The 21,428-nt window shown below is 36.0% G+C and overlaps 1 protein-coding gene across 7 annotated transcripts in view; it reads right to left on the bottom strand.

Annotated features, from left to right (window-relative positions):
• Nucleotides 1-21,428, bottom strand: part of ST18 (ST18 C2H2C-type zinc finger transcription factor) — a 232,199-nt gene that overhangs the window by 80,782 nt on the left and 129,989 nt on the right. Inside the window, exon 1 of one of the 7 annotated variants that reach the window (XM_027728146.2) lies at nt 18,090-18,160. The exons of 3 other annotated variants lie outside the window; for them this stretch is intronic. The gene's annotated coding sequence lies outside the window, so the exon portion shown is untranslated. Of the gene's footprint in view, nt 1-1,210; nt 1,251-13,105; nt 13,203-18,089; nt 18,161-21,428 lie in introns of those variants that run through there. 3 more of the 7 variants (XM_039390423.1, XM_039390424.1, XM_039390425.1) reach the window with 3 other exon arrangements.

Below are 21,428 nucleotides of genomic sequence, written 5' to 3'. Positions count from 1 at the left end.
GGTTTAAATACTCTTCTCAGAGCCTTTTATGATTCTAAAGTGGGGGAAAGATTATTTCCTAAAATGACACCTGTCTTCTGTCACAGACATAAACAGAAGTCACCATGATTGAGCAAGTATCTGGAAAAAAAGGGATTGTGGAACTCTGTTCCTGCCTCTGCCACTAATCTATTCTGTACCCTTCATCAAGTTTGTTCACCTTTCAGCTAAATGAGAATAAAAACATAGAGTGCTTTTGTGCATTTCTAACCATACTTTAAGGTAGTGAATACTATTTTTATCATCATGCATTTGTCAGTTAAGTAGCTTGGTCATGCGTTCACTGCTTCTGAAACTTAGTCTGATACTTCAAGGGTATGACTTGAGATTTCCAAGAAAAAAATCTTTCCTCTTTCTCTGCAAGCTTTTTTACTAAAACTAAATTTGAACAAACAAAAAAGGACAATACTGAGGAGGATAGGTACGAACTAATATATGGTGAATGACAAAATAATTGAAAACACATTTCCATTCTCTTTTGTCCTAATGTAGTAGGCAATCTGGAGGTAACCATACTCTTGACATGTCTGATGTTTATCTTAAAAATCTGTTTCACTTGTTTTCCTATACAGAGAAACATTCTCTAAGAAAATATCTTTAACTGTTTTCCTTTTAATCATTTCTGCTCCCGGTGTTGAAAATGTCAGTAAGGTGTGTATATATATATATATATACACACACACATATATATATATATGTATGTATGTATATGTATATATTTATGCTTATATACATATATTTATGTGTGTGTAAATATATATACATATGTTTGTGGTAACATTAATTTCAAATATTGCACACAGCAAGCACTGTGTTTATTTTAAAAGGAAGTGAAAGAGGAAGGTTTCTTTCAATGTGAACATCTTAGATGTGTGGTAAGAAAATGACCCAAGATACCACTAAACACTACTGAGTTGAAAATAACACTACAGAAACAAATATTTGTAATATTACTTTGTATTGATATAATAATAATAATAATACTATTGCAGCAAATATGACTACAGCAAGATGAAAAAAATCATCCTATGGAGAGATGTCTTACAAACTTTGTCACTTTATATAGAGTTACCCTTCAGACTCCCTATTGTAAGCCTGGCTGCATGTAAAACAACCAGAACACTCTCGTGGACCTCAATAATACATGTTATTTGTATGTGAAAGTACTTACATACATTTGGTGTTAAGTCACACAGGTATACAAAAATACAATCTTGGTCAGAAGATCTTACAAAGTAAGGCGATCCAAAACAATTTTGCATGTAACAGCTGTAAATAATAAACAGCAGTTTAAAAATTCCAACAGCACATTAATGAAATTTTATTATTTTAGGTGATAGTTATGTCATTCTTGATAAACAGGACTCTATCAGGTGTCTGAATATCTATGTAATAGTCTGGCTTGTTGTTTGGATGTCACATTAAATCATGGGTTCTGCCTCTTATGTTGGAACCTCAAACACCAAAATGTGTTCAGGAAAAGGGGTGGGGTGATGCGTGGCTTTTGTGCTCAGGCTGTAATCCTTTTTTTTTTTCATAGGCTGTGCTCACCTACCCAGGAGACAGATTTTTGTTTTATTTTGAAGAGGTCTGCATCATTTTGCATCAGAACTGTGTCCTGATACAAGAAGTAATAGCTGTAACTTTTAAATAATCATCCTCACTAAAGACTCCATTATGGCAACCAACAATGTTCTACCTTAAATCATTTTGACAGTGCATTCTTTGCACTGCCCATAGACTTGGAGGGTGTCCTCAAAACACTGAAAGCTGGGACAATATCCATGGTTAAGAAAAGTCCAGAAGCAGCCAAACAGGTGGGCACTTCTCTGAAAAAAGATCTTTTTAGACAGAAGACCTTTTGTACACTAGTTCTATCCTAGGCCCCCTTCAGGGGCTACACCTGAGAGAGAAAGTGAATTATCAATGACATTTTTTTAAAAGAATCAGTGGTTTAACACTAATTTCTAATCAGATCCTACAGAAAGGAACAGCTCGTATGGCAGCTGTACTTTTCCCAGGGTTAATTACCTTTCACTGCTCTCTACTAATGAGTCAGCTGTTCCTGTCATCACACAACTACACTGTGTTCATCTGTAGCTCTAGCTGTGGACAAACACAGTAGCTAGAGCCCTGTTTACATATTGGCGAGGTTTGTTGTGCAAAGAATTTGCAAAGCAATTTAAAAAAAATACTTAAAACTCCTTCCATTCCCATGTCTCTTTTCATGGAAACAGTAGTAGACCATCACCATGTTCTCTAGGTTACTAAATTAGCCAACAGGGGTAGAAATCTAAGGACACGAAAGCTAATGAAAATGGGTTTTTTTGCAATATTGCATAATAGTTTATATAAGGAAGGTTAGATCCCCGTAGCCATCTAGCTTGTCTTACCTGATTGTTGAGTGAGGATGTTTATTTATAGCTTGCTAGTCTAGGACATAGAAAACTTCTTAATAAAATATGGTTTTAAGCAGTATAAAGGATAATAGCAGAAAAAATAATACACTTAAGGAAAGAGTTTGTACTATTTTTTATGGCAAACTCTAATGAGGCAATGATTTAAGACTTTCAGTAACCTGCTAATGTTTCTACGTAATTCTAGCAGGTAATTCAATAGCAAGTAAATAGAACACGTCATCTTCTGGCTGGGGTAAACAGGATGTATTCTTTATAGCCATATAAGATCAAGAATGATCCTCATACATCATTTTCATATGTCCTCTTTATGGACTATATAAAACTTTGGGGGTAACAGGGAAGCGATTCACACCTAAATTCCATTTTTTTTCAAGAAAGTAAGGGCACAGCTAGTGAGAACCTACAGTTAATCACCAGTGGTTATTTCAGCTTTCTCGTGGGAGGCTGCAAAGACTATGGTTAAAGATGGGTATTGTGAGTGCTCTTCCAAAACTCAAGTCCTGTTTGGGTAAACATTCAGAAAATGTTTGGTTTTCATATAACCAAGTGTAGAACTCCAAGTTAGCACTGTCTTCGAAGCATGATTTTATGCTGAAAATATCTGTACAGAGGTTGCCCTGATCTGAGCAGATTTCCTTGTTGTAAGATCTGCAGATGTTAGCAGAGAAAGCAAATTTTCACCAGACACCAAAGGGACAACACGCAGTACACATCATGTGAGAATGAGCTCAGCTACCTGCAGTTTTATCTGCAACAGGCCTGTTCATGAAGATATTATTTGAGTCTGAATTCCTTGCTAGCTGTCACATGAGATAATGATAATTGACAAATTTAAGACAGGAATACAGTCATGTTAATATGATGATGGAAGAAGAAACTTAAGCTTCCCGCTCCAGGTTAAACTTGCAGGACCGGCAGCTCAAAAATACAATAAATTTCCTTTTGAAAATACCAAAGCGAAAGCACCATAGCATTCCAAGGGATCACTTGAATGGTCATCTGGAAAATTAGTAGTGTACTTTCCTTTAAACATTACTGTAATGATCCACCTCTGTCTGTCAGGCACTTGAGGCTGTGCAAGCTGTATTGACAGCTTGAACACTCCAAGCAGAGAGAAAATGTGAGCTGTGTGATTACACTCTTTTAATAGGCAGATATTTATTTATTGCTCTATTAGAAGCAATTCTCCTGCTTGGTTTTGTAATTTTAAGTGAAAGTGAATTTCCTGAAGGTGCATTAATTGGGCTTAAGGATTCAAAGAAACCTCGGATCACTCAGGTCAGGCCAGGGAAAACTGTTTTATGTTATGTCCACTTTGTCTCAGATTCTTCCCCTGACCAGAAGACTATTCCTTCTTCCAACACACTGTATCTCACTCACTGCTGATGTTAAAAAATAAATTCTCAGGGATAGCATGGCCATTCTTCACCCAGTCAAAGTCTTCACATGTTACTAGCTTGTCTTAGGTTTCCTGAGTTCTCAAGAACATTATTCCTTCTTTATCCACAGGCAAGAAATAGGGAAAAAGTCCTCTTCCCTTAGTGAATAGAAAACCCCAATGACTTGGGATGAGTTTCATCCTTTCCTGAGATTTGGTCTGTTTAACTTGAACTCTGTCAGTAGCCAGACTTACTAGCTCTCTACTAGAAGTAGAGTTCACACTGTACACAGAAGCAACTGCAGTACTAGAAGGCAGCTTTTCTAAAGAGCTTATTGGGCTGATGATAGTCCTACTACTGGGAGGAATCTCTACTGGAGATTCAGGAGGAAGGAGGAGAAAAATGTAGTGCCAAAAATCATTATGTCTTCCACATTGTGCCCACTTATAAACTTAACTTCTTTATTCCTAAAGTTTTATCTAAATTGCAACTGATAAATAGATTCCAATCACCCCAGAATAAATAGGGAAGTAACCTGTGTGACCCGGAGGGTGTCTGCATGCTGAGCTTTCTGTTTGAAGGCAGCACTTCTTCAATGATCACAAAATAGTAACACATTATTCACATTAATAACAATAAGTGGTAATGCTAACATTGTTGCTATAAATAATACTGAACCCAAAACATTCAGGGCTCTCAAAGCTCTCACGCTATTTAGAATTATTAAGTCTCTCACACTATTTAGAATTAGTTAGAGATATGTAAGGAGACACTTTTTAATGACAGCCACTGAAGGGTTGATTTTGGGGAAGAAAACTCAGAGATTATATGTGAGCTGGTTAAGCTTTTCAGGATAAATGTTACAACATTATCAAGGGTTATGTTTATTGAACTGGTGTCAATTTATGCCATAATGAACTTTGCATTACCACAATTTTGGGCATTATTTTTACTGATTTTGAGTTTCCCCTGTGAAAGTGCTACTGAAGACAACACATAGTTACTTAGTTACTAACCCTTTTGTAAAATCCATTGTTTCAAAATTAGATCAAGCTAAGCATTATCTTACAGCAGAATTTACTACTGTGGCTATCCTGCCCCCAAAGGAAAGAGTCTGAAAAGGCAAAGCACTGTCAGAGACCTGACTATGGCTCCCTGCTTCCAAGGACAACCTGCGCCTTCCATGGTATGGGTTAGGATAGCGCTGTTCCACGTGCTGTTCCATAGGGACCATTCACTACATAAGGGTACAGAATTTAAGAACTTTGCCTTGGTCTGAAGAAATTTTGAGAACCTCTCCCTAGAGATTCAAAAGATGAAGATTTCTTTACCACACATCTATGTGCTAAAATCATGGGGATGAAAAATAATTCTGTAAAATTCAGAATTCTTGTCATCAAATCTCTTAAAAAATGAAAGAAAATAGTATGCACAGCAAATGAAATTTTTATCTGAAAGCTTGCTTATAGTTTTTATGATAGCATGGGGAATATTCAATCACTATAATCATCCACTGAAAGAGTACAAAACCATAATCAAATCTATCCTTCTATTACCTTGAAGCTTGAGAAACAGTCTTGAAAGCCTGAGGAAAGAGAAAAATCACCCCTAAAAGTGCCTACGGACTCTGAGTAGTGACCAACAGGAAAATGTCTGGAAATACTTCTATCAGCAATGTTTAAAAAAAAGCCAACTGATTTAAGGTAGAAATATTCACTGTATTTTGAAATTAATGGATATTGTTAAAACTTTACAGCTTTCTTTTTAATTTGTGTTTTAAGAATTAGTTTTAAGAAAAAGACTTTCCTTAAAGGAAACACAATGCCTTCTAAGAAGAAAGCAGGTAGCTGACACCTTCCCTTTTGTAAACATCACATTTCAGGGGCAAAATTTGGTTCTCTGAGTTGCACACCAATATTCAGTTTTGTTATTCGGCTCTCCATTAATATCTGAACAGACACAGATTTTCATCAGTGTCACATATATGCAAGAGGAGACTTTTGGTCTAAGATATATCATATTATTCATATCACTGTCTTGTATGAAAAAATGAGGACTAGTATGTTTTTCTGTAGAGAAGATATAAGATGAAACAAAGTCCAGTTTGTAGGCTGGATGGAAATGACAAGATTCATCCTCATAACTTTACATGCCTGAAGTGCAAATCCATATTTCTGAGTCAGTAAATGCTGGATTCCCACAGTCTCTGTGGGCAACCTGCAGGCATTTCCGATGCTACGTACACGTGCGATACTTTTCATACTCTACTTCAGGATGAGAGGAATGACATCCAAGAGATGCCTCTTTCCACTGACTCCAAAGCGAATCTGTATGACTGGCTCAGGTCTGGACACTTCCACTGTGCACACTGACATTTCACCAAAGGATTTCTAACCATGGAACCTATGGCAATCGCTGAGCAGCATCTTATAGATTAAATAACATGCATGATATGTGGCTCTGAGCTGTATTGTAAAATAAGGTTGAGAAGGCAAGAGAAGCAGAGTAGGAAACCATCCTCCAGGAACGAAGGCAGTGCCAGTCCTCCTAGGAAAGAACTGGCAAGCAAAACGAAACTGATGAACAAATAAAAGGGAGCAGTAGTGGATGGTGTAACTTACAGAAATGTGGAGTTAGCCACAGCTTTGACATCAGCAGTGTGGCCTCAGAGCCACAGGAGAATCCAGTGCCAAGAGGCAAAGAAAAAAGGTCAGCACGATAGGGAAAATATTTCTTATCTAGATATAGCAGAAAGAAGTCAATCAAGTTCTAAGCACAACAGAGGGAAACTGAACTCTAAGAGTTGCTATGGACTGGAATATCATCATTTTAGTATTTGCATTGGACAATATTTTATGAAGGAATAAATGTTGTCCTGATAAGTAAATGCATCACTGGATTAGTGTCTGATAAATGGGAAGTGTGTCTCAGCTTCAGCTATTGTTGTCTGATATGAATAAAGTTTGCTGTTAAAGCTTATCTGTGTTTCTTGCTTGGTTTACTATGAACTGTTGCATACTTGAGAAACCTGATGTCACCAGTGACAGTGGATCTGCATTTAATTCTTTTTTTATTGGTTTGTTTGAACCATACATAATTCCACATGCCCTGTTTTATTTTGTGTCTTCTCTTCTGTGCCAAGTTTTCAACCATAAAAGTAAATAAATTAAAACCCAAATTCCTTCTAGCAACTTTTGCTGACCCTTGGGAGCTATAAGAGCCAAATTTTCAGAAATGAAAATGTTATCGTGCCTACATTGCCTGCCACAAACATACACTTTTTTCAGAATGTAAAGGTGAATCTTTAGGCAAATAATTATTATCACAATTCTTTGCTTGATTTAGGAATGTCAGACAGAGCTGTGTCCAGTGCACTAAATGAAATGCAGTTTAAAAACAAACAAAAAAAACCAACAAAAAGTTTAATGTCTTTTTTTTATTATTTTTATTTTGTGTATTTACTCCAAAGAAAAAAAGTCTTGTTAGTAAAATTAATCATATCCAAACAAAAGACTGGCAGCTTAAGTAAGTATATGAACAGGGGGAAGGGAGACTTATTTCCCGAGTTTCAACAGATGTCATACTTAATTGGTTGTGAAATAAACCAGAGCTACTCTCGGCCTGTTTCCCTAGTTTCAGCTGTGAAGACACTTTCAAACATGTGCATTTCCCTCCTGCTTGTCATAATGAGGGTGTGGGGTGAGAATCAAACCTCCAAAAGGAGTAAAGCAGCATGCATGGTGCATACAGGCCTTAAGATACACTAATTAAACAGAAGTGAGAGCTGCATCTTTTATTCCTGAGAGATACACATCAATATAGCATTAGCCAAGACAGCTCTGTTGAAGGGTAACTGCCTTTGCCTTCTGCTAATATCAGGAAGTCACTGGACTATCCCATTCCACACCAAGTTTTTCTACCTTCATGCATTTTTTCTCAAAAACACCCTTTGTCCTAAATCAGAGCACTGACAATATCATAAAACTCATTGAAATGGGATAATTTTTGTATTATTGACAGAGAGAACATTAGAGGTTTTTTGGTTTTTTTTCCCTTGTGGTTGTTTTCTGCTAGAAGCAGCACAGTAACACCACATGAAACACAATGCCAACCACAACAAAGATTTTTTAAAAAAGAAAGAACTCTCAAGTATAAAGTAGTTTGGCTACACATGGTGAAAATTGAGAACTAAACTGCTCCCGAACCAAAAGCCCAAACGTTTGCAATTGTGTCTAACCACCAGTCAATGGTATGCTAATATAAATAAAGGCATTTGTTTCTAAAGGACTATGGTGAAGAATGTTAGTCATGAAAATGCTCTTTTGAGCTCCACAGGAAAAAGCTAAATATGTGATAGGTGTCTCTCAGTGAAACTCAGTAAATAATTAAAAAAAACCCCTGAGAATAGTGTTTGTTAAAACATTTCAAATAGAAATGCAATGAGAATTGTGTAAAAAGAAAAATTAAGACCAAGGTTAAATATGTTTAATTCACCTGTGGCAAGCAAACTGAACAATATTTGTTCTTTTAGTTTAGACTTGGAACCCAGATCCCAGAGGTGCTAGGAGAGAGCTTTAATCCATAGAAAAAAATTCAAATTCCCAAAGTGTACGATGAAAACCTGTATAATCCTTCCTGAAGTGAGAAATAAAACAGAAAATACTTTTTTTTTTTCTATTAAAACAAGGGCAGTCATCATGATCTTTATTCTTTTAATGTTTTACAGGTCTGACTTTCGGTAGATGACCTCTCTTGTTTGTCCCTACATGTTTTCCAAAATATAAAAGTGAAATAGAGTCCCAAGGGCACTGTACTTGAAAGGTTATGAGAGTTAGAGAATTTTAACCATGCCTGCCAAATCAGCAGATGGCTTGTGATTATAATTATATGCATCAATAAAACGAATAATCTTTACAAAATTTGAATTTCTACTAAAGTAAGGGATTTAGTAAGCAGATGCAACAGAATGCATTTTCTTTAACCCTTTTTGTAGACAGTACTGTTTCTCACAAAAATAATGGGAAGGTTCTCCATAGAGTAGCTTGAGCATACACTCGAACCATAAATAAATGTTTCTTTTGACCAAGTGCTAGTGCTGTTTAGTGTGATTTATGTGTTCAGTTGCACTCTGTTCACTAAATGTTGAATGTCATGTGTACTTAGTCTCTTCATTTTTGTCACAGTGCTCGTTCCTTCTCTTTAGGATTTGGTGGCTTTCCGTACCTTGTATAGAGCCTGAGTTAACCACATTCTTAGGGAAGAACATACTTTTTCACCAAATGTGTTAAATTTAAGAAAGGTTTTGTTGGGGAGTTTTTCTATCACAAGAAATTAAATCATAGGAAATAAAAAAATCACAACTGTGGATTTCTACAACGGCCGATTTTACTTTCAAACTTGCTTTTGTAACAAGATCATGTGTGTTAGAATGTGTCAAACTTCTGCCTGAAGTAGGAGAAAGTCACACAGTAGAAAAATTAAACAAAACAAACAAAAGGGCCCCTAAACCTAATCTATTTCTAGGCTACATCACAAAAATTCTAGAAAATAGGATGTACATACCCTATAACTCTTCTAATATGGCAAGGAAAAAAAAGTTGAGAACAATAATAAGTACATTTTCAAAAAAGTCTCGGTTTGGCATGCTGTAGTTACCTACCTACATTTATTTTAACATTTATTTTATGCAAGCATTTAAATGAAAACCTTTATTTGAGGAAGTTGCATGTGTTAGTGTTATTAGCTACCTTAGTATTGCCAATGTGAAGAGTGAAAACCAATATTTTGATGCTCATTAAAAGGTGGATTTTTACTTCAGAAACAACAGAGCCATTACTCTGTATCATGTAAATCCTTCTTAGCATAAGGATTATTGACCTGATAGTCCATAACGGTGCCTTTGGAGCCATTACTACTTTGTTGTGCCAATCCAGATGCTGCACATGTAGTCTAACTTGGGGGCAGGAAAGGCACTGAAAGTGTCAAATTTTCTTGTGAGATTTAGGGAACTGACCTAGTGACTCTACCACTTGGAAAAATACCATTAAGAAGAATTGGGATCTCTGGTCCTCACTTGAAATTGTGTTTTGGAAAAGTCCTAAAGCATTTTTTATAATCTAATGCCTCACGGAGCAGAATTTAAATACATGTGTTTAAACGAAAATCTAGCTCTTTTTAACCAAAATTCCTTAGTGGAGGGAAAAGTTCACATATGAAACCAAACCTGAAAAATGTGTTAGATGTTACTTGAATCTCCTAAGCAAATCAACAATCCCTCATCTTCAAAACACTTACCCACCTGCTTTACTCTATTAAAGAGAGCCTTCAACCTCACATCAGTGGAATCACTCAAGTGTACAAATGTTTTTGTCAGTGTTCATCTATCCAAGAAGCTAAACTCTGTTTTTTATTGTAAAGTAACTTTTGCTGTTAGGTTATCACCTTTTTTAGAACCAGAAACCCGTTATTTAGAAAGGCAAAAATTGTCATATCATTAAAAGTCTTCCAGAACATAAAAGAGAGCAATTCTCCTACAAAGACATTTTATGTAAGTACTAAAAAAAGTTAAGAAGAAGATAACCTTTTTTATTTCTAATTAAACAGTGTCTTTAGTCTGAAATCGTTCAGGATAATTAAAATCCAGAAGCACTGATCCTGCTTATTTGGTTTTCAAACATCCACAACTATGCGTACAATAACTACAAGGAAGTGACTCAGTCCCAGGTATACATATATACTTCCAAAATTAATCAGGTCAGTAAGAGATTTTTATCTAGATGCTCTATATTCATATGGATATAATAGAATATAAAGTTTACTCTACATATTGTCTGCTACATTTTATTTTGGAGCCACAGAACCAGGCTTTTGTGAGGATTGTCAGTGACTTTGGAGATACTTGCTTGACAGGAGTATCAGATATCTTGGGATTACTGGCCTGAAAATCTATAAACACGCAAAAAAACCGAATTAGAATTATTCAAATTAGCTGTGTAATGCCATAAAGTTTTTCAGATCATATTGTTGTCCACTGGAACTGTGCATGAAGATAAGGACAAAGTCCTCATTGGATTATAAGGTCCAAAAAGTCAGAAAAGTAGTTTCTGGAAATCAGGTGTGTTACAGCTTATCCGGGAGATCAGATAAATGACATTAATTGTCAGAAATCAAGTTTTCTTTGTCTTTTCTCTTAGGTGCATCAAGGAAATTACAGAGAAGAGAAAAAAAAAGAAGATGTGAAAAACTATTAAAACTTACTAAGACTCAACCTGTCAGATCACAGTAGCAGTATGATTTTTGTAACTGCTGCATGTTCATTACCCTTGTGAAATCACTCTCTACTTTCAATAGTATAAACAGCGGAACTTACTGTGTGAATGCTGAAATTTCAAATACCCTTTAGTCTTGTTCATGTAGGTATGTAAAAAGCATGGTGAGTCTGTGATAGGGATATGCTAATTTTTAAAAACTGCAGAGATGCCCCTGAACATCAAATATCTTTGAATCTTTTCTGCTAAAATAAACTGAAAACTTTATATCAATCACCAAATTTCAAAGCAAAATTGTGTTGTAATGCTGTAGCTTACTAAATCTCTGCTGATCTAGCATTTAGGTTTGAATTACAGGACTTAACTCAGAAAGAAAGCTTGCTTTCTGATGACTGCATATCTCATATTTGCTGAGGTAGCATAGGGAAAATATTGCTGAGACGCACATAACTTTAAAAATATGGAAAAAATAAAATAAAATACTAAATTTTACTTGAGTTTGTTTACTTCCCTATTACATTCTCTAAGTTGGAATTATTGGGAAATGCAGAAGCAGATATAACTGCAGATATACCTAATATATACTGAGTTTCAGCAAACTGGGATGCTATATAGGTGAACACAGTTTTTTGCATATGTACACTTTTTATATAAATATGCACACACGGATTTGTATACATGCATGTGCACATACCCCTTTGCAAGGAATCATCAAATGTGTATGTTCAAATGTCACATTTTCTCCTTCTGTAAGCTGAAGTGATAATTCTATTGCCCATGCAGTAAAAAAGGATGTCCCTGGGTAAGTGACATATCGTAATGAACTGACTTCTGTAACCTGTGAAAGAGTTTTAATTAAGTTAACAGGTTATCCTGATATGTCTAAATACACAGATATTAACAAGGGTTTTTTCTAAATTAAATAACTGTCCCAAAGCAAAACAAACAAACAAACAGAAAGAAAAACAACCGAAAGACCCAATAAGAGAGCAACTGTAATGCACACTGATATCTAAACCCTACTTTAACCATCTGTATTTGAGAAACATTCTTAAAACATATGGTTTTCAGTGGTTTTGTGGGTAGCAGAGGAGAAGCATTACTTAATTCACACAGGCATCTTGCAATAATATCATGTTGTTTTGAGCCTAACATCCCCTGAGCCTCCAAAGTGCAAAGCAGACAGAAACATTTTAGCAATGCAAACAAGACTTTCCGGCAACTTCCTGTTGCCATTTTTCAGCAAAATAAAGGGTCCTGAGGTACTAAACTGAAACACTGCTAGAAAAGATTTTATCATTGGTTACATAGGCAGGCACCTGCTATTCTATGATATCAGCTGAATAATTTGCTGCTGTGCAAATAAAATAAGTAATGACTGTGCAACTGTTTAACAGCAGTCTTCAACTCTTTTAATTTCAGCTCATGTAAAAGACAACACTGAGAAAGACACCATGTAAAAATCTGTTTTAAAAAACATCCCAAAATTATAGTAGTAACTTCATTATAAAAACTGTACCAAGCATTTAGGGGTGTAGAGTAGCTGGCTAGTGGCTTGAAATGTGTATTCCTATATATAACACATTTTCAGCACATTTTTACAGAGAAGCAAAAAGAAACTTTCTGTCTGTAAAGTTCATCAGACATAATGTACATCTGAGTCAATGCTCACTGTGTGGCAGTTGCTACAAAGAATATTTATTTCACTAGATTATAACCGAAATATCCAGTTCACAAAACATACTGTTTCACCTTACTTTCGGAATTCCAGAAACTTTTGAAAGCTGGCAAATCAGACTGAGAGAAAAGGAAACAAACAAACAAGAAACAAACCCAACCTTGATTCCAGAGACATTTTTCTCCCCTTCATGAAGTGACGGGAGGGGGAAAAAAATCCCTTCATTATGACCTACTTGTCTAGAAAAGGACTTTCAACCCCATGGTTAGGCTAAGATTTGCTCTACTTTCTCCCTAGGGCATAATTGTCAGACTGACTTACCGTGTGCCTTTTAGCCTTTGTTCTGCCTCTCACGCTGACATCAGGGAAGCAGTGATGTAGAATAAAGCAGGGGTGGGCTAGGTTAGTCCACTGTTTGTGTCGTTGTGTGGTGTGCAGGGACACTCTGTGATACTCTAGTGAGCTGCTAAGCTTTTTTTGTAGGCTTTGTGTCATTTACTTAACGACCAATCTCATTAGCTGCCAGGGTACAATGGGCTGATGCATTTTCTATGTACATACTCTACACAGTGACCCTCAAGGTTGCCGAAGGTCTATTTAATCAGTCAAAATGCTGAATATATTTGCAGTAAATCACTAAAAAAAAATACGAGACCACAGAGGTATCTCATGAGTGTTTACTCTTTCCTGGGAGTTATTTGCAGGTAATAAAGTGATAGGAGTTGTAGGCAAAAGCAAGGGCAAAGAATAGAAAAGGGCACTCACTGAGTTTACACTGGTCACCTTTAATTTAGGGAACCTTGGGGGCCCTGCATATCACTGTGCCTCTGCTTGTTAATTTCTCCATGCAGTTCATGCTTCAGTGTAATCATGTTATCACAATTAAACCCCTGTAAATAAGAAGAGCAGCACTAACAAAAAACACAGCCTTTCGCACACCGGAGAGGAGATGTGTTTGTGCATCTGTGTGTGTGTGTGTGTGTGATATTTATTTATTAACTTCTTTACTACAGGCAACCTCAGGGCTGGCATCTTTGCATTTCTAACCTCTCGTCAGTTACAAGGTAAAACCCTTTTAACTCTTATGAAAAATGAAATGCTGAAAAGCCCTATGAATCACGACAGCTGTCCATAAGTAACAGGGAGAGTTCTATTGTCCAACTTGTCCCTGGATAAAATGAATACTTTACAGCAGAGGCTGTTCAGCTTGGCTAAAGAGTATGGGGAGAAGGGGAGGAGGTCACTGGAGATTTCGCACACTAATTTAATCTGGGAAAAGGACAGGCACTGCATCTCACTTGAACAGACTGGCGGCAATCTGGGCTCCCACAGAACTATCTCCTTTTGCCTGTGCTCTATTTATTCCTTATCTCTGTTTACCAACCGCTAGGTCCCTTTCATTCACACCACGAGGCCGTTCTCCTACTATCAGTCAGCAGCTGACACTGTGGAAGAGCCTCAAAGGCAAAAAAAAAGGGATCAAAACTAAACCAAAGCTGTATAAACAAAGCAACAGTAGAAGTAAATGCATAAATCCTAAATCTTAACCCAACCCACAGGGTGCGAACAGAACCTTTATAGTAAATCCAACAAACCCACCACAGTGAGCTATGGGCTACAGAGGAAATGGGAAAAGCCAAATATCATTCATGAAATCACCATCTCAAGCAGAAACATTGAAAATAGGCATTGGCAGACATTTAGCTGGTTTCAGGATAACAGGTTCATCAGTCCTATGTATTCATCAGCAAGTAATGAGGCACAGGTTTACCTGTGTGTCTGATATAAGATGAACAAGAGCCTTTACCGGTTGACCACCTCACTGTTCAAAAGCTTTAACTAACTCTGCACTCACTGCTTGTGATTTAGATTAAGTTAAGTAGAGGCAACCTTTAAAAAACTTTAAAAAAAATTATCTGGAGGTAGTGATAATCTGGATAACTTTATAGCTAGAATTTAAATGTCAATTTATTACTGAAGAATTTGTCCAATTAATTTTGCATTTAAAACTTTGGATCTTTAAAAATCACCGTTTCTCAGTTGTTAACTTATATTTTTCACTCATACTCCAAGTTTTTAGTGTTTACCATGAAAAGAAAATGGGTAAAAACAGGAAAGAAAAGATGAAACTTGTAACCCTAACATAAAAGTGAAGTATTAAACTCTTTACATTTAACGTTCTGGATTTGGATTATTATGGTGACTTAACTGTGCATAAGTCTGTTTTATAATTTCAATGGTAGTGTATTTTGTATTCTTAAACTGAGTTAATAGGAAAGAAGTTGCAAATATTCATAGAAAGACAGAAATATTGTTTCAGTGAAACAACATGAGTATTTAAACTACACAATCTGTAACTCACAAAGTAGGGATATTCCTCGCAGAAGAGGAGTTCTTCTTCCAGAACTGTTCTCAACTTTTTGAGACATACAAATACTGGCAAACAGCATATACTGACAATATACTGTCAACTGCCTGATCAAGATAATTATAACAATTACAAAGAAAATGTCCCTCATTATCAAAGATGATCAACTGGACCTAATTTCAGTTTTGGTTTTCACCTATGTGCATTATGAGCAGTGCAGTCTTTACTACTTGGATCCTTTTTTCCAAATGAATTAATGAATTAAATTTATCCTTTCACCAGCTGCTAGGCAGCAGATGGAACCATTTCTGAAGCCTTGTTGAATTCAATCCATAAAACTCATTTCCTAGGATTAGCAGTCCAAAGTTTCTTTTAATGTTTATATACCGCTTGGGATTTTGAATTTCATGATGTTAAACTTTCAATTTAACTATTTTTTTTCATTTCATATCAAACAAATATGAGCGTTTGGATTTCTATAGCTTTATAACCACACATTTCAGGTCACATAAGGACAAGAATTCATTTCAAAAGCAATCAAGTAATGCAAGATTGGGATCTGGGTTTTTTTGTTGTTGTTTGTTTTGTTTACATTACAGCACTACCATAGAAACCGTTTGTGTTATGCACATGGATTAATTTAGACCAGAAAAGTTTTATTGTCTGTAACTTTGACAAAAAACTTTGACTAAAAATGTAATCTTAATAAACAATTTTTGAAAGCTACTGTGATATGAGGGTGTATTTGCGATTAACAGAAAGATGACATGCTCCTGAGTCAAGTTTTTCATACACGTCTTTTATAGTTAACTTCATTATAAGGTTGGGGGTTTTTTTCTGTTTTTGAGAGGAAAACAAGAAGTAACAAATGGTGGCAGTTTTGTGAACACTTCAGCAAAGATTTTTTTCGGTGCAGTAATAGGAAATATTGGTCAGCTGCAGTACCCTGGACAGCTCCCCGTCTTTCATTTTCGGTTTTCTCACCTCTGCTACACACCTCTGTCACGATAACCAGAGATCAGGGGGTTGAACTGCAATTTCGTTCACAAAGGTCCCTATTCATAGACATCTGAATGAATTAATCTGTAATTTAACCAAAGTTTCTACTTATTAGAAATCTACAAAAGAAAAAGCAAAACAAAAAGGTACACTCTCCCGCTCAGCTTTCAAAGATATATTAAAAGTCTTAAGAATAAAATCTCATAATGTCAAAGTCTTCCTGTTATTCAACAAAGTAAATAAAACTTAAAAGAAAAAAAGTGATTCGTCGTTGTGTATAACAGTGATTTCCGCTAATTTGGCACAAGAAATCTATATTAATCTAATAATGCAGTAAGCCAAGAAGGCCACATAATAATAATTACCATTGAGTAATTGAATATTTAGAAGGAGGAGGAAAAAAGGAAGACTGGTAATCTTAGCCTGCAGGCATGAAAGTACTGTAATACACAGATGATATTTACAAGTCAAAATAAAATGCTCCAAAGTGGGAAGTTAAAAGGCAAAGCTTATATTTAGAAATTCCTATATTTAGAAATTCCTGATTCCAAATCTGTATTATTTGCTAGTCACCTTGTCGCAGAAATATATTATTGTCTCAGAGAAAGCTTTCATCACAAGTGCTGTAATTTTCCCCAAGAATTACAAAACCATGACACAGCCAAACCAAAGAAGACACATCTACACAATTAACTAATTTAATTGAGAAAAGAGGTAATAAAAGGTCATTTTGAATCCTACAAAGATTCTTAGCTGACAAAGTTCATCCCATACAGTTTTACAGTTTAAGGACAAAATCTGGGATTTGTGCTTTTAATCTCTTAAATGAAAAATTCACAGCACCTTGCACAAGATTGTCTTGCTATTTACATATGAAGGAAGACAAACATCTGAACTAAGTGCTTTGTTAAAGACAAAAGAAAGTCAGAGAGAGAGAGAGAGAGATTGCTGATCAGAGTGTTAAACAGACTTTCTCTAGCATCAAATGCTATTTCATAAAAATTATCCTCCTGCAAAATGTTGTCCCAGAAGGTTCATTTCATTCTTCAACCTTTCCTGATATTGCTGTGATTTAACTTTCTAAAGATTTTCCTGACACATATATTCATTCTGCATTCTGAAGTACAGTATTCGCTTTTTTAATCAGAAGCTCTCAATTCACTCTCTGAATCCCAAATAATTTAAAGGACTGAAATTCCATGCTTTGAAAGACTCTTATTTCCTGTAGAGTAAAGCTAATAAATATCTTGATCAATAATCTTAATTTCAAAAACCTTATGCATGATTTTAAAGCATTCAAAAAATCATGAGAAAGCTCTTTGGTCTGTAATACATAACTGCAAGTGAACCTGCTTCTATCGAACAGTTCCTACAAATACACTGGTCCCACTCTCTCCCTCTCCCGCCTCATTATTTTCTCTCTCTTTTTTTAAAAGCTAGTATTTAAGTTCAGTAACTTTTCAAAATGAGAGGAAAAGTATCCTTGTGATCATTTCCTCAAATCAAATAGCTAGAGCTGCAAATTTGCACAATTGTAAAATGTATATGAACAAAGGCTTTACTGAGGCAGTATAAATGCAATTACACCATGACATTTTATTCAGAAAGCTTTCTGAAAGCAGTTACAAGTAGCTATTTTTTAATTGAGGCCCAAAATAGCATTTAAGATAATGACCAAGCATACATTGTAGAAGAAACAGCATTAGTGTCATTTAAACGAAAAAGAAAAGTTTGCAGAGAGCATTTTAAACACGGATTAAACCCCCTCAAACTTCTTAATACAAATCTCTCAAGCTTTCAACATCAATATATGGACAGGATTTTTTGCTTTTTGCAAACTAAAAGCACAAACAAGAAAAAAGACAGAAAGTTACTAACAGTACAAGTTGCTTAAACATCAATGGGTTCAGAGTAGTGTGAAAAAGTTGTTAAACTTACTTTATTTTTGTTTCCAAAACTTATATGTTTCTCCTCCCTTGTGTGCTGAACTGTGCACTAAAGCTGTGTCTTTGAAAGGTAGTTCCCATGATATGACATCCAGCGCCTTTGACTGCCTAGAGATAAGCACCTGCGTTTGTGTCCCCTCTTTACGTCACACCTCCCTATTCAAACCTTCTCAATATGATTCACATTTGCACATCAACAGCCTCATGCGCATACACAGATTTTTTTCGGCTCTGGGCCCAAAACTTTCACTTTAATTTTCATCACATGATTGCTGTGGCATATGTCCTTCCAAACCTCCCATATATCAGTCATCATGCAAATGAGATGGAATATCACTCCTCTGCAGCAGATGGCCAGGGATGATAACAATGGCTCAACAGAGGAGATTCAATGTCCCTGACTTTATCGCCACGGCAACAACAACCTAAAATATATGTAATGGAAGTGGTGCTTATTAATTTTGCAGGCTCGAGTGTTCTGATTTTGTGAGTGAATGGGCTGAGTTAAAAAGGGGGCTGTGTCCTCCTGCCTCTAGAAGACTATCTATAAAAGCCAGGGACCTGGAAATTATTTTCAGTGACTAAGAAGGCAACAGCCTAGCAATTATTTGAGTAATTAGGTGTAATTCCTCCCTGTAGGCCTTGTACCCTCCTGTGCTTGTTTCACAGAAGCTCGTGAATTAGACAGGCACAGATACTGAAAAGAAAAGTGCCTCAAGATATAGCAGGAGAGCTTGCAGGAACTAAGCTTCAGTGATATGACACTTGGCCTCCACCAGGCTTGGTAAACACAAGCCCCAAGCCATAAGTAAATAGAGGCCCCACTCCACAAACATAGACCAATTAAAATTACAAAGCCAGCCACACTTCTGGGTGGGGCTGGGGAAAGCTTTATTCTGCCATGATCTCACTATGAGTTGTACACATAATGGTCTCTTAGTTCTGAGCACTAAGTACTGCACTCCATTGCTATCTGTCACTATCAAACTCAAGCACAAGGCTCTCTCCAGGCTGTGAATTTCTCTAGGGATTGATCTTGCACCTTTAAGGAAATGTTTCAAAGTGAATTTTCTATGTGTTTTCTTCTGAATGCAAAGCAGAGTGAAGAAATAATGGATCACCATTTTACCTCTGAGCAAGCAAAATATCCACAAAATATCTTTACTCCATTGATGTCATAACTTTCACATGCTTTAATATTTTGAGTGTTGGAGTAACCATTTGATTTCTCAGAAACAAAGTTCAGCTCTGAACTATATAACTAAGAAAATATACAAACTGTATGTCTTTTGTTCTTTTCCTTAGGGTAGACCGTAGAAAAATGGAGAATCCTTTGTCTCCCTCTGTGGTAGAGGGGAGGATGTTTAAGTAAACCTGATGAAACACTCTGGTAAAGTGGTGGCTCCATCATGTGTTTTAGTGCAGGGTTGGACCAAGGAAGCTTGCTACCCCTCACAGGAGTGAATTTCTCAAAATTGGTAAGATCGTTGAAAGTAATTTTCAATCCTCTCCTAGGAGACCACAAATCCTGAACCTCAAATTCAAAATCAGAGAGAAAACACCAAGTGGCATTACCTGGAGGAGAAGTGGAATGCAAAATGCTTTCTTGAAGTAAGTGATAGGAAACTCCAGAGGCAGTTCTGGGCCTGTGGATCCTTCTCCTGTTTTGTCAGGGCTCAACATCACCTCAGCATTGTTGATTGTTCTGTATTAGCATTTCCAATCATCAATTTTAAGAAATTTTACTTCCATCTAGAAAATTCACAGGCACATTCTGTTGAGCACCAATTTCATAAACTTCCAGAACATTTATTTATTTATTTATCATATGACTGTACAGCACCCAGCACTCTCACCTTCTGACCTAGTAACAGATGCTACCAAATGTTCAGTACTGAATGACCTCTCCTTTTCCAATATGAAAAACATCTTCTGAATGTGAAAAAATGAATGGTATTTTTAACCCAGTAAAAGCAGGAAGCATTTCCTTTCTGTCTTTAGTATTGCCAACTACTTATTAGCTCCCAACGGAATTATTTAAAATACAATTGTAAAGTAAAACTAGTTGTTCCTCTTTTACTTCACATTGTGGCATGGAGTTTGCAACTACATTTTCCAAATATAATGTTGCTGAAGAGTTTTGTTTTCTGGTTTCAGAAAAGCTCAGTTGAAATGAAAACCCAGAATTTATTTTTTTTTTGTGTGAGTTTTGTGTGTGTGTGTGTGAGTCTGTGCATGTGTGCATGTGCAATAGGATTCTAGAATTTTATATGTCGATATTCTTTACTTCTGTACATTTTATTCTCCACCTTGTTAATTTGGTAACAACTCATGAATGTGTCACTTGTGGTGAGATGAAGAAATAAGTTTGGTCCAATCCTATGCAAGTTCTGAAGCTCCTTTTAGTGGATCTGTAGTTGGACAAAAAGCCAATACACAGAGTACTATAGGAATGATGTTTTCCTGACAGCTTGTGTTATTTATGGGACTGGCCACTGTCTTCTGAACCAGATGGAGCTTTTTTACAAGTCTTTTTTTTTTTTTCTTTTTTTTTATGATCTGCTGTGTATGGCCTTAATTGACCATAGACTGAGATTGTTATTTAGGTCACTGTCTTTATTTTCTCCAGTGTAAAGTGTAGTCCTGGGTTTTGAACCATCTCATTTATCTTAAAGGGGCAGCTTGTTTATCAAAGCTACTCCGATCCTCTCAATCATGGGAAGAACATGGGATGAGAGGATAAGTAAAATTTGTAGATACAGATTATTGTTTCCTGTATGATTACTGTCTATATAGTTGTAGTTGTAGTGCCATGTATATTGAAAACTCTTTACTTAAAAAAGGGTTTGTCTTCCCCTGAGACACATAAGTAAGGAAGACAAAATCTTTGCCATTAAATCAATCCTAAATTCAGATTTAACACAACTTTGCATTTTGCATGGTTTGCAACCCAGTAAGTAATGAAAAATTGGCAAAGATTGGATTGTAATGAGAATCCCTTTAAAAAACACAAATATGTACTTAGGATATAAGTGCTTAAAAGTTAGCAAAACTTTAGGTTGCAGTAGTCATCCTATTTTAATCCTCTAAGCAACAGGAGGTTCAAAGTTTACAAGAGTAATAAGAAAAAGGTAAAAAAAGTTAAACTGTCTCTTAAACTACTACTCAGGGAAACATGAAATCTAATAGGAGAACGACGTCTTTTTGCAGAAACAAAAATGAAACAAACATACATTCCAATACGCAGCAACTACTATTCAGACTTGTCAGAGTAAGAAATTGTGCAGGTCTAATATGAATGCTCAGGTACAAGACTTAATAGTCATCAACT

This window comes from Pipra filicauda, unplaced genomic scaffold (assembly GCF_003945595.2).
Source record: "Pipra filicauda isolate LSUMZ 115617 unplaced genomic scaffold, ASM394559v2 scaffold81_size6448238_pilon, whole genome shotgun sequence".
Taxonomy (NCBI): domain Eukaryota; kingdom Metazoa; phylum Chordata; class Aves; order Passeriformes; family Pipridae; genus Pipra; species Pipra filicauda.
The sequence above is the reverse complement of the archived record's forward strand: the minus strand, read 5'-3'. Positions and strand labels throughout refer to the sequence as shown.